The 12,319-nt window shown below is 45.4% G+C and overlaps 1 long non-coding RNA gene across 1 annotated transcript in view; it reads left to right on the forward strand.

Annotated features, from left to right (window-relative positions):
• LOC135996569 (uncharacterized) overlaps nt 1-12,069 on the forward strand; it is a 131,536-nt gene extending 119,467 nt beyond the window's left edge. The window contains exon 4 of the long non-coding RNA XR_010607281.1: nt 11,747-12,069. This is a non-coding gene — a long non-coding RNA (uncharacterized LOC135996569). The remainder of the gene's footprint in view (nt 1-11,746) is intronic.
• Nucleotides 12,070-12,319: the final 250 nt, after the last annotated feature.

The following is a 12,319-nucleotide window of genomic DNA, read 5'->3' on the forward strand; positions in this document are numbered from 1 at the left end:
ATTCTGCTGCAATGCTATTGTTGGCTGTCACCATCTAATGGTCTTTTGAGGGAGATGCTGCATGTCTCTCATCCAAGCCTTCTGCTCCTAAAATGTACTGGAAGGTTTCCAGGAATAGCAGTGTTCTTTGCTCATTTTGTTTCTCAAATAAAATTACTGGATAAAAATAGAGATCAGACGGGAGGAAAACAGGAGAGAAAAAAAGAGGAAGATTAGAGCAGCCGTTGCGCAGTGTTACCTTCTTGGGAAGCTACATAGTGTTTATTCGTGCTGTGCAACTGTCTTGCTTGTTCAAAAGAATTACATCATTCAGCCTTGTAAGGCAACAGAAAAACAGGTACATTAAATTAGCTGAAAATTGGCTATGGGGGAAAAACACCTTTTCATTCTGTAGGTGATACACACCATCTATCTCTTTTGAAGTCCAGGTAGAAACCAGAGGCATTAGGAGAGATAATAAAATGCAATAATAAAGCAGTACAAATGAAACAGTTATAAAAGTGCAATAACTTCCACAAATTTGCCAGAGAGTGCATTTGCTCACTAGGAGTTATTGTCTGCCCAAACAATAACAGTTCTTCCCATGTAGCATCCTCCCCAAAGGACAGAGCTGCCTGCTTTGCTGGAAGATCTTTGGTACCTTTCAGCAGCATTTGCTGGTAAGAGACAAGCCAAGTGGAAAGGTTCAGCATACTAAACCCCTCTGTATCCTGATTAATGACTTGGAAGTAAGATGAAGAAGATAATGCGTGTATCACAAAGCTGGAAGAAATGGGCTAATTATTTATTCATGGCAATTAGCACAAGGTCAGCTTGAAGCTACTGGTAGCTTGGGCCTGGGACACCTGCAAGCAGTGGCTGCTTTCTAGTCTCCCATAATGATAATTAAAGACAAAAGTCACCATAAGAAAAGCTGCGAGTTCCCTCCTTGGAGCAGTGCAGCACTTGGCTGCAATCAACATGTCTGAACAGAGCTGCTCACATCCCAGCCCTATGCAATTTCCAATTATGCTAATTTACAGCTGTGCTCATTTACCACCCTGGATGAGCATTTTTCTGCATTGAATTTTCAGAGTCGTCCGGCTTCTCACAAGCTTTAGTCATTGCCAAGGGGTGAGATTTTCATAAATGCGTTGGATGAAATGATTCTTGCCTCCTCAGGACAATTCTGAAGGCAGGCATCGGTTTAAGCCAGACCGGGCTTTCTTGGTGAGTAATCCTGGCTTAAAACAGTTAAATTAGGTGGGGTGAATCAGTTTGGTAATGTTTGTGTCCCCAACCCATATCACAGAGGGATTCTAGAAACAACTTAGACAAGTTATCTGGTCTAGATATCTTTCAAATAGCTAAAGGCAGGGAAAATGACTGGGGGCACTAGTGATTTAGGAGCATGAGCCTCATTAGCTGGCAGCGGTCTGGGAGGTTAATCATTGCAGTTCTTGTGCAAAATCACACCCGCCTTTTGACATCACCCTTCTGAGGGTAGCAGCCACCAAATAGGCATAATGCACCATTTTTGGGAATGAAATGACCGAAGGCCATCATTAAGCAGGGACTGAGAGCCATCTCAGTGGGGACATCCAGGGAGGAGCAGTAACACGAGGAAATTGAGTCATCACGATGTCACACAACAGCCACGACCTCTGATCACCTCTGGAAAAACTGGCTGTTCATTTATGTAAGCCAGAGAAAACGTTTGAGTCACAGGAGAATGAAAATGAAAAAGCAAAATCAATATGTTTAGCCTTGAGTGACAGTCCTTCTTTGTCCCTACAAAGGTAAATGTCAGGCAAAATACTGCATCTGCCAGCATTTTCGCTAGAACAGTTACCCTAAAAATAGCCAAAGCTTTTCTCAAAGCTGTGTTTCTTACCCACAAAAAGGACATATACGCCATGGATCCTGTTTGGTTTGCCCTCTGTGGAATTAAATCTGGTGTTTCATCTTTGATTCCAATCACAGCATACAAAAGCTCTGTGCATTTCCAATGATATTCATATCATTTCTACTTCAGCTTCTCTTGAATTAATGTAACCCAGGAACCTTAGCAATGTCAGTCTCAATTTATGCAGGTTTATGCTGAAGAATTTCATCTTGTCAGTTCTTCAATTCCCTCCCTTCGAAATTCCCTTATTTCTTTCTTTGATGCCTTTATGCAAATGTTTTTGTACTTCCTTGGGCGCACAATCTACAGCAGGTTTTGCTGATGGAAAAGCAGGTTTTTCATGCTGCCCAGAAGGGCTGGACACTAAGATGCCCAAAGGACAATCAAGAGAGTCCATCAGCACAAACTGCTGTACCAAATAGCGAGTGTTTTCCTGGCAATACTACTTCTCTATACTTTTTTTCCAGACTATTCCATGCTGGGGGCCTGGTAGCCCACATGGGGATCTCTTGCTCATTAGAGCAAAGCAGAAGGAATGCCACAGGGCAAGGTTCAGCCGTGCATTCGAAGGTGCTACCATGAAAACAGCATCATTTGGGTACCTGCGTGTTCCCAAAACAATGTGACAGACAATTCACTGGTATACAGAGTCGTGGGGTCCACCCAGGAGCAGCCACAGTTCAGCAAGTCCGCAGCAAACACCGCGCAGATCAGCTCCAAGTGGTGCTAAATTCGGTTAGGAAACCTGACCTGTGGTTTTGTGCAAACCCTTTTTCCTCCTTTTAGACTTATATGGGTTCATGCCCCCTAAATTTCACTCTCAGTTTCAGGTACGAATGAATTCAACATCTTTAGGTAAAATTCAGCTAGAACAAGCTACCTAGTTTGGACTACTTTCAGTACCAACCTAAGCAAAACCACAGAACTGCTCATGGTTTCCAGACCAAACCATACATTTCACCTATTTTTTTTGGGTTTCGTTATGAAAGTTTCATGGAGTCTGAAAAAAAAAAAATAAGCATGAAGTTTAAGCACTCTGAATTGCTATCTATACACTTTTGTCTGCTGGGAATATAATGGGTGACAATGCAAGTCTTTGCTATCAGATGCCTGGTTGCAAAGAGAGTTCTCTGCGCTGTGTGAACCCCCAGTTCTCGTTTTAAGGAAAAATAGATTGGTTTATTTGCCCTCCTTGGCTCCTGAGCTTTGGGATCGGTTTAAGGCCCTTGTATTGTTCTTGTTAGTACAATTTCAGCCTTGAATACCTACCCCGAAGACAAAAATCAAGGATTCTGTCTGTCATAGTGGGAAACCTATGGATGGTGCAGGCTTGGCATGGGCAAGTCTACATCTTTTGTATCTCAGGGTTTAAAGAGACTGGGTAAATGCTAGGACTCTAGTGTTGTTCCCTCTTATTGAATAACAGCAGCTTCTTTCAGTAGAGAATAAAACTTGGATCATTTCTAAGTCAGGCCAGGGAACTCAGGCTATTCACACTCATGTGTTTGGTGCAGCAAGGGCTGTGCACATAAAAGATAAAAAAAAAGCTTCCCTGAATTCATGACAGTCAAATAGTAGATTAATGAAAATAGCTTTGAGATGAAAGATGGGCAGTGCTAGAGATATTATACTGTAGAAAATTGGTCTTGAAATATAATGCATTTTTAGTGATATATAAACAAATGCGTTATTTTTGCTGGATACATTTCTAAAGGCTGTGCCTCACCTACTGAGCCAATTCTGTCATCCAGGATCCATCAGTACTAATCCTCTTGCTGAATTCCTTGGAAGCTACCTTATTGAGCACAACTGAAGCAGGAAACTCGACTAGACTGGAAGATTTCATTTTTAAAGGCAGTTAGATTTCGTTTCAAGGGCTTGAAGTCGTGATGGACCTGCCATTTCTTTCAAGGAGTCATGCCAATATTTAATTAGCTTCAGTCCCATGGACTTGCTTCCCTTTCCTATTGAATTGACGGAGAGTCAGGCAGAAAGATGGTAGAAGGAGATCTTTGGGGTTTTCTGTCACCTCATCTGTCATTAACTCTCATTTCCGCTGGTCAAAACTTTCCCTTTCTTAATTTAAATTCACATGGACCCGGGTTCAAATTTTCTTCATTCCTCAATTTGATTAAATAAACCAAACTGCTCAAATTTCTCCCATTAAAGGCATTTTCTAGACCCTGAATCATTTGCGAAGTCCTGCCACTGCCGCTGTTTAGCAGGGAAAAATCTGTAACAGAATATGTTTCTCAGAACACGCAGGATGGGAAACTGCAACTTGCAGCTTCAACAGTGCTTTGAATGAAACAAAACACAGCAAACAATTGAAAGTTAGAGGCACCCACTCAAATGCAAAAATATCCCATTTTCTCTGTGGCCACCATTAGATGTAATTAGGCAGTTTCAGGACATGTCTTGACAAGCTATTTTGCTTTGGTTTGGTTTAGCTGTTTTCTAGAGGGGGTTGGCCCGTGGGTAAAACTCAGACTGAAAGGAAATCTGGTTGCACGTCTGGGCTCTGCCCCAGCCGTCCTGCCTGACCATGTCACCCTCTGTGTCCCACTGTCCCCAGTGGCCCTGGGATGAAAAAGTGGCGTGTTCACCTGGGTGGGAGCTGTGTAAATGTACGTCCTCACCATCCGTCAGCATCCCTTGAAAGAGGAGGGTGATTCTAGACGAGATGGTAACGACTTCACCTTGAGTTTCTTAGGCCAAAGGCCCAAGGTAAGAGGGTTGGAGGGCGCCGAATGGCTACTCGGCAAGGAAAGCCAGCAATGCACACGTTGAACTTGCCTGTGTCTTCTGGGAATGCTTCGGGAAGAGCAAATCCAGCACTGAGCAGAAGGACCTGCTGATGCCTCTGGGTCTGTTGCAATATACCTAATCCCAACCTTTTCCACTACAGAGCTCAAGCCCTTTTATAATACAAGAAGGATCTACCTGATCTCCACCATTTTACAGACAGAAAAACTGAGCAGAGGATGGAGAAGTGACTAACGGAGCAGAGACGCCCCATGTCTTTCCAAAGCCTTTGCCACGTGCGTTGGACAAGTGAGGTCCATGGAGCTGCAGTGAATTTCTACCCTGAACTCAGTTTGTAGAAGCAGCACCAGGGGCCAAGGAAAAGATCCACAGGTGGATGTGACAGCAGGTTGACCCAGCTGGGCCAGGGCAGCCTCTTCACACGCAGCTGGGCAAGGCAAGGAATGAGGGAAGGGGTTTGTTGAAGATGGTAAGAAAGAGGAGGTGGTGGTGTAGGTTGTAAGAGAAGATGAAACAGCTTTGGCACAAGCAAAGGAAACTTCATGTCTGGAATTTCAAAAAATCGACTCAACATTTCTGCCGTAGCAGATAAACATCTATCTGTTTTATTACTGGGAATCATATTTTTCTGTTTATAAATAGAAAAAGCATGTTACCTCATGTTATTTCCTCTGGGGTTTTTGGGGGATAGATACACGTGGGTGGTAAACAGCTCGCAAAGAAGTTGTTGTTATTATTAATCAATATGAAGAAGAGGAGGGCAGGGGCTGTGATGTACCAGGTACAGGTTAGCCACAAGCCAAATATAGGTCATTCGCTCATCTGTTGTGACGGAGGGACAGCACAGCCAAACCACTAATCTGTGACTGTGATTATTGTTCCTTAGCGATACTATCTCTATTCCTATAAGCATTTTTCTTGCCAAAAGACAACTTAGGCCAAGACACAAAGACCTCGAAGTCGAAAAACTAGCAACGAGACATAAAAGCATCGATAAGCAGCCAGACAGGGTTACCAGTGCGCTTGTTTAAGAAAGCTTTTTAGCCTCCACAAAGCTTTGCTTGTGTCGCGGTAGCAGCTAGTGATGGAAACATGCGGTATTGGCTGCCGTACAAACATATTGCAAAGCAGTCTTGTGAGTCTGCAGCCTGAACGGGCGATACAAAGTCTGATAGGAAGCAACGGCACGCAGTGCGGATTATCTGGTCTTTAAGGCTCTGTCTTCCAACCTGAAGTGCATCAACTGCCCTTGCTCGCCTGGAGCATCCCCAGGGGTGGGCAGCAAAGCCCTTCAGGGCTGGTGCAGGAAGGATGGTCCTTCAGAGAGCTGGTCTGGCTTTGGGGAGAAGGAAAGGGAGGACCAGCAGGAGCAGGGCTTCTGGAGATGGGGCTCCTGGGATGGCACAGAGATCTCCACATGCCCAGGTGGGCTCCAGGTGGGTTCACCCAACCCAAGAAAACCTTAATCCTAAGGGTGCCATGGTATATTTGGGGGTTACTGTGGATATATCTGGCCACTGCAGGACTTATAGTGGCCTTCAGGGCAACCTTAACTCTCAAAGTAGCTCTGGCCTGAAGGAAGTGACCTGTGACAGTCAGACCACAGGTCTGTATCAGCTCCCACACTGGCACTGTGGGCTGCTGAGACTGAGCAAAAAATGATGTGCAACCAGTTGGAAACATTGCAGTGGATGCCCCCCACTCAGAAATGCTGGTTTGTTAAAAGCAAAACCTTTTTTTGGGAAGATGGCCATTCTGATAGAACTTTTCAGAAAATGAAAAAAAAAACCTTTACATTTTAACAAGCTTGAAAGATACAACTTCAGCATTTTGGGAACAGAGTGATTTCATTTTTCTGTAAAAGTGATGCTTTGTTTTGGAACACTTCACCTGATACTATTTTATTCAATGAATTTATTCAGCTTGAAACTATGAGAAAAATTAGGCTCTTTGATCTCCATTTGCTACATTTTGGTGGTGGAGAAAGGGACTTCGCTTTGTGACACATCTAGGATTTTTTTTTCTGAATAGAAGTTATTCTTACTGCAGCATTACAACCCACATACAAAACCTTGTTCCTGAGGAAATATTTGCATGACCAGTGATTCTCCAGTGACAGCAAACTCTGTCAGCACTTTAATTCAGTAATTTCATAAGATTGCCCTTAATGCCAACCTGATGAATTTCATAACACTTTGAAAATTGATCAGTTTTCTTTGCTTACTAAAGAGAGACCTCAGCGCAATAAGGATTGGATGATGGTGCACAAAGCCATGGGGAGAGGAGTCAAGGAACAGCAGATGGACAAGGCCGGTGGAATATAGGAAGAGCTGGAGGAGAAGGAGCTGTAGGTGAGGGACTGGGTGGTTGAAAGATTATGTGTGTGAGTGGAAAGGATGTTCTTCATGAAGACAAGTCGGCAGTGACATCGCCTAGAACTGGGGCTCCCTATTTCTGCCACTGCTAAATCTCACTTGGGAACATCGTCAAAGGCTAAGGGCTTCCGTGGAAATGGAGTGTAGGGCCACCAAGGGTCATGACTATTCACAAGGATGTGAGGAGGATTCTTCCCCAAAGGGCTGTGGGGCATTGGAACAGGCTGCCCAGGGCAGTGGTGGGGTCACCATCCCTGGAGGGGTTGGACAGATGGAGAGGAGGTTCTCAGGGACATGGGGCAGTGCCAGGGGTGGGGTAATGGTTGGACTTGATGAACTTGAGGTTCTCTTCCAACAAAAACCATTCTATGTGGGGGCAAACCAAGGATGAAGAGACTGTATGGATATGGTCCAGAATCAGGCAGGACATTTACACGTAGAATTAGGAGACTGAAGAGGAACAGAGAATAAGAGGTGTTTGGGGACAAAGGCAGCACAGTGGGGACAGCAGGGGCCATGTGCCATGAGCTGATGTTGGGTGATGCTCAGGCTCCGGATGGTACAACCGGCGGTGAGTCGCCATGTGGGCAGAGGATGCGGTGCACAGCTCGAGGAGCAGGGAAGACCCAGTCCCACCGCTGCTGCTCCCCCCGGGCTTTGGAGAAGAGCAGGCAGCAGTGGGGACAGCGCTGGGGACAGAGCCAGACCAGGCTCCACGGGACCTGGGCACCACGAGCAGGTGCCCACCCTCTCAGGGGATGGAGCCAGGCAGAGATCGGGCTGGTGAGTTCTCCAGCACAGCAGCAAACACTGGTGACTGCGCTTTATTTTATAGGGGAAATTGTTGGTTTGGGGACCATTTTTCTGATTAAAACCAGTGGTTGGGACAGCAGTTCTCCACACCCAGGGGAATTTTCTCTAGGCCTCCTTTGAGACTTTTTACCTCTCTTTTTCCATAACATTAAAAATCTAAATATTTAGCGTGACCTACAGCTGTCTGTGCAGCGCAAAGGAAGGGAAACCAGCCAGGTGGAAAGCAAAATGACAGAGCACGCGATGGACCTGCAAATCAAAGCTCATCCCAATCATAAGGAGGCTGCAAAGTCTGATAAGTTCAACCTTGGTAAACAGTTTGCTGAATGCAGCAGTTGAATGGTAATAAATCTGTTAGATTAATTGAAAGAAGGTAAAGGAGGAGGTACCACAAGTGTTCAGGTTACCAGAGAACATAGTCCTAGACGGCTGCACAGCCCACAGCCTGCACTTTCAACACTCCCACACTGGAATTGGTTGATAACCATCTCTCTGAGCAAAGAACGGGCTTCCATGAAATGCTGCGGCTCTAAAACTGGGAGAAAATGGTTTGATGAATCATCGATTAATTGGAAAAGGCACTTTCTGGTTTGCCAAGCCAGTTCGTGGTTTGAGTTGAATTTTACTGAATGGTTGAGGCGAAACCAAAAGTGCTGAAAACTTTTGAAGTGCTGAAAACTTTTGGAAGTGCTGAAACACTGGAATTAGACAAGTTAGATTGCTTTTACACTTCTGACAGGTTTGGTTCTTGCAAAACCGTGATCTAGGTGACGGAGACATTGTTCCTCATCCATTAAGTGGCTGATTAATATACCAACGCACACTGTAATAACTGCAGATATGATCTCCCTCTGAGTGATTCAGACCACAGGTTTGAATAATCTTCTCCCATCCTCAATTAATCGTTATTATTAAACAGCGTGCACAAACCAGGATATCAAGAACTGAATGAAAGGGTAGGAAGATACCTGATAATAATTTCTTAAAAAGTGCAAGTTAAATTTCCCTCCCTGGGACTGACTTTTGCAGGATGAGTAACTGTTAGATAGGTCTGTGAATTCAAACATGTATGACCTGGATCCTGCAGGAGATCAACAACCCTTTCCATATTAGTTGAATAAGGAGACAGCTGTAATTTTATTTTTATGCCAGAGCAGCAGCAGCAATAGGCATTAGAAAGGTGTGCTCCATATATACAATATAGCCATTCTGGAGCCAGGGGATGCAGATTGTCAAGAGCCACTTAACAAAACGTCAGATAGGTCACCACGCACTGTCCTTGGCCACTGCGATGAATCAGAGCTCTATATTGAGCCAGACCAAATACCCATCTAGCACAACACACCATCTGCAAGCACAATAATTAAGTACAAAATGCGTTGGGAGAGACTATAAACAACAGGCAAAATACAGTGGCCATTCGCCTATGTTGTCTAATTCCTATCTGAGTCCAGTTACTGTGACAATGAGATCCATAATTTAATCATGCAATGTATAAAGCAAATGTTCCTTTCATTTATTTTAAATGTTTTGATGGATTTATTTTCCTGAGGTGCCCCTTAGGCTTATTAGATAAAGAACTGGATTAATCTCTGGCTCGCTGCCTCCATGCACTCACTATTTCATAGTGCTCTTTCATAGCCCCTCTCTCACGGATGTCAGTGAAGCCCAGAACCTGTTGCATCCTCTTACCCTTCCTGTACTGTCCCCTCTGCCTTGTCCCCTTCCAGCTCCCCATGGGGTGAGATGGCAGCTACAGCACCAAAAAGTACCCAAAAACTTGTTAGCCAAAAAAAAATAACCAAGAGCATCATCTCTGTTGTGCAAACCTTCTCTGTGATCACAGCTTAGTACATGAGGCTCTCCCAGGTAAATCAGAGCTGGGTGCAGCAGATGGGTTTCTATGAGGAGCCTCCTCTTTCCCAAAAGGACCCGTAGAGCTGTGTTTCAGGTTTTATGGCAAACAGACTGAGCTGGGAGAACACTGAGAGCCTTTTAATTTGGTGGCTGTTGGCTCTGGAGGGCATGAGAGTAACTTTCACCCAGCTTTAGACATCTGCAATGGGACTTACCTGCATATTGTGCTCTTCACTTTGCAATCAAGAGGGAGAAATGGAGACTATTCAGAAAGAGATTATCTAACTTATTTTATGTATCTGTCTGCTTCAGGAGAATCACACAGAATCACAGAATGTCAGGGGTTGGAAGGGACCTCGAAAGCTCACCCAGTGCAATCCCCCCGCCGGAGCAGGAACACCCAGATGAGGTTACACAGAAGGTGTCCAGGCGGGTTGGAATGTCTGCAGAGAAGGAGACTCCACAACCTCCCTGGGCAGCCTGGGCCAGGCTCTGTTAACCTCACTGTGAAGAAGTTTTTTCTCAAATTTAAACAGAACCTCTTGTGTTCCAGTTTGTACCCATTGCCCCTTGTCCTATCACTGGTTGTCACCCAGAAGAGCCTGGCTCCATCCTCCTGACACTCCCCCTTTCCATATTGATCCCCATGAATGAGTTACCCCTCAGTCTCCTCTTCTCCAGCTCCAGAGCCCCAGCTCCTCAGCCTTTCCTCACACGGGAGATGCTCCACTCCCTCCAGCATCTTCGTGGCTGCGCTGGACTCTCTCCAGCAGTTCCCTGTCCTGCTGGAACTGAGGGGACCAGAACTGGACACAATATTCCAGATGCGGTCTCACCAGGGCAGAGGGGGAAGAGAACCTCTCTGACCTACTGACCACCCCCAGTGACGATCCTTGCCCTGGCTGTAGCCTTCTCTCCGCAGCGACTCAGCTGCTCTCTGCTTTTGCTGAGAAGGCTCCATTTCCACCTGGGCGAACAGAGAGCTTGGCCATACAGCTGCCTGAAGTCTCAGATGACAGGAAAGAATAAGGAAAAGCAAAATCAAGGTGTGCTCTTTAATATGAACCCTGCAGGGTAACCAGACCCAAAGGGCTGTGACCTCAGGAGCAGCCCTCAGCAGCTGATAATGAAACCCCGTGACACAAAGAGCAAAAGGAGCTGTGTGCCGGTGCTTTGGCTTGGAGCAAAAGGCATTAAAGATGAGGATGGTGAGAGGGGAAGGTGTTGCTGTGGGTTTTGGGGGGGACCTGAGCTGCGAGCCCATGTGCCCTATCCTCTGCATGAAGAGCCAGGAGGGATGCAGCCCTTCCCTGGGACTGCTCCCCATGGGAAAACGCTGAGCATCTCTGCTTTGCCTTGAGAGGTTTATCCAAGGAAAACCCCAAACCACTCAAAATTATGAAGGAAAACTAAAATGAGACAATATTTACTTGAGAGCTGAGGCAGGTTTTTATTTTTGTTTTCATTGCAGCTAGTGCCAGGTCCGTTTTCTGTTTGGGCTGTATTAGTTCCCCCATCCCTATTGCGACAGGCACAGTTAGAACACACTTCAGCCGAGCTGACAGATTTCTGCTGTGGTTTTTGTATGGTTTCCTGAGAATCAGGGGCCATTTCTTGTTTTGCAATTTTACAGAAACCCACAAGCATGCTGGAGTGCTTTAAAGCCCTAATAAACAGGTAGGTGTAGTGAAAGGTTAGCGACGGGCAAAAATATTGTAGTGCTCTCCAGTCGGCTGGTCTGCTGGCCCCTGGCAGCAAAACCACTTCGAGGTGCTGGAGGCTGCAGCGAGCACACTGTGCCCAGGGGTTTTGAGCTGCTGAAGGTTCCGAAGCTGCAAGAAAAATGCGGTTAGTTTTACAAGCACCTGCGGCAAATTCCTCTCAGAGGGCCTCCCACAAGGCAGCGTGTGTTGGACGAGATGATGCAGAACAACCAGGACGAGGGAGATGACTGTGTCATATGTTCCCCTGGGGCTCGCTATTTTATATATATTTTTTTTAAGCAAAGCCTTAGAGTTCTTGTTTTTTTTAATTTTTTTTGCTTTCACAGGGGACATTCAGTGGAAATTTTTACAGCAACATCGTAGGAAGGAGCCAGGCAGCCCCTCTCTGCGTGCTGAGATCATCCTGGTCCCTGTGCCCTGAGGAGGAGGGAGAAGAGGACGAGGGTAGGATGACGACGGCCATCAAGGGAGGAAGGTGATGATGCTTTTGGCTCTGGCGGTGATTTGCTGTATGTATTGAACTGGGCATCTAGTGCCCCTGTGCTTGGGTTTGGACACAGATAAAGTAGAAATCCTCAGGAGCAAGGAGGTGTGTTGTGGGGCTGCTGTCTCTTGACGTGTTTGAGAGGTTCCAGTAGAATGTGTTTTCCATCAGATTTCTCTATGAGAGGCAAAATTTAATATAAAATGAAGAAAGATTAGGAAAAATTTGAAGTACAGAATAGACTAGCAGTATGTAGCTCTTATTTTGCACTCTTCCCCATGCCCACATGTCCCTGGAGAACACCTGTATGTGACTATGCTTTTTTGCAAAAATACAAGGAAAGCCTTCTTCTGTAAGTCTTCACCTAAGAAGAAAGCAAGAAAGTTACAGAATCAATGATACTAGATGATTAATG

The sequence above is a fragment of the Caloenas nicobarica genome, chromosome 19 (genome assembly GCF_036013445.1).
Source record: "Caloenas nicobarica isolate bCalNic1 chromosome 19, bCalNic1.hap1, whole genome shotgun sequence".
Lineage (NCBI taxonomy): Eukaryota > Metazoa > Chordata > Aves > Columbiformes > Columbidae > Caloenas > Caloenas nicobarica.